Source organism: Sorex fumeus, unplaced genomic scaffold (assembly GCF_029834395.1).
Source record: "Sorex fumeus unplaced genomic scaffold, SorFum_2.1 ptg000146l, whole genome shotgun sequence".
Classification (NCBI taxonomy): domain Eukaryota; kingdom Metazoa; phylum Chordata; class Mammalia; order Eulipotyphla; family Soricidae; genus Sorex; species Sorex fumeus.
The window spans coordinates 1,663,730-1,665,499 of record NW_026606203.1 but is presented as its reverse complement, the minus strand read 5'-3'; the positions used below and the strand labels follow the sequence as shown (position 1 = coordinate 1,665,499).

Sequence of the window (1,770 nt, the reverse complement as noted above, 5' to 3'; positions counted from 1 at the left end):
GGCAAATCCCTCCACGACATTGAAGCAAAAGGTATCTTCAAATATAACACGCCACTTGCCAAGCAACTGGAAACAGAGATAAACAAAGGGAACTATCTTAAATTAAGCAGCTTCTATACCTCAAAAGAAACAGTGACCAAAAACAAAGACTCCACCATGCGGGAAAGACACTCGCAGAAGCCTACCAGGTTCTCTGAGAGTGAGAACTGGACAATCAGAGTTGCTGTCTTCTAAATAAGATCCAGTCTCTGGATGTTGGCTATTGATGGCATTACATGGATCCAGGGGTAGTTCGTGGTTGTAACACTTAATTACTAGAAGATGGGGGATCTGGAAGGAGGGGGCACAGTCTTGATCTGAGCAGCCATGGAGATCTCATCCCCCGGTCCCGCACATTTGGGTTCCTCTTCCAGTTCCTTCATGCATGAGGCTCCTTCAAGCTTGGGAAGAGTGGTCTTAAGCGTACCTATGGCTGGTTGCAGAGGTCTTCAGCTGCCGGGGCTCTGCTCAGTGCGGTGAGGGAATCTCACCACGCCACCTCCAAGGGGCCCCAGTGAGGAAAGCCAGGTGCGAGGTCAGGAGATTGTTGTTTTAGACATATTTGGAATTAATTTTAGATCGAAAAGTACACATCATTGAAAATACTTATGTGCTTAGTAATAAATTACTACACACTTGTTCAATCACGTCAGAGACCCCACTCTGCTCAGAGAACTAGATTTTTAATTACAGATCCGTTTTGACCATGTGTCATTACTGAGAATCACTATCAGTAGATATGAAACTCACTATACAGAATGATGCACACAGGTTACTATGAGTCATCTATGTTGTTAATGTGAGTTGGCCGTTAAACTTCACTGAGACCCTTTGTTCTGTCCTTTATAGGAGCCACATGATTCTCACCTTCCGTTCAAGTTGAACTTGTAATAAGGTGGAATGAAATCATCAATATGCTTCTCACCTCATTCTTCAGGAGAAAAATCCTACATACATTCAAGGTGGTCAAAGTGCAGACAACACCATCCACCTTTTCCTGGAGATGTATAGGGGACTGAGGTGAGAACAGCAAAAGGCTCTAGTTTAATGGTCTTAATTAAGGTTTCAGGGAACGACATTAAACAACCTCATATACCATCTTCCAAAAGAATTATTTTGTAAAACTGATGCCTAGGGTATGGTAAAAGATAATATGGTAAAAAACATATTTTTCATTCTGGGACATTAAATTTCTAAATCTATTTATGCATGCTGCTTTGAAATACATTCCTTGATTAGGAATCATTGTCTGCCATAGGAGTGAGGAAGGACAACACTCAAAGTAATAAGAAGAGAAAATATGAAAAAATTAACTCCTACTAAGTTTAACACATTTACTAAAATTGAAATGATAAAATGATGAGCATGGTCCTTGCACAGAGATGATATGCAAACTTGTAAAGCATTCCATATTTTTGTTGCAAGAAGAATGAACAGGTCTACTTTAAGCTAAGAAAATCCCCACAAGTACAAAAATTCTACATAAAGAGAGCAAAAGTCCCCATCACAACAATCTCTCTCAATGTCAATAGACTAAATGTGCCAATTCAGAGGCACAGAATAGGAAGATGAATTAGAAAACTGAAACCAACGATCTGCTGCCTGCAAGAAACACGTCTGAACAATCAAAGCACCCATGGGCTAAAAGTAAAAGAGTGGGAAATAAGCTTTCAAGAAAATATGACCTCCACAAAGCTGGAGTGGCCATACTAGTATCAGACCACATGGACT

At 40.5% G+C, this 1,770-nt stretch overlaps 1 pseudogene; it reads left to right on the top strand.

Annotated features, from left to right (window-relative positions):
- The first annotated feature begins 1,362 nt into the window (after positions 1 to 1,362).
- On the top strand, positions 1,363 to 1,456 carry LOC130016081 (uncharacterized; annotated as a pseudogene).
- Positions 1,457 to 1,770: the final 314 nt, after the last annotated feature.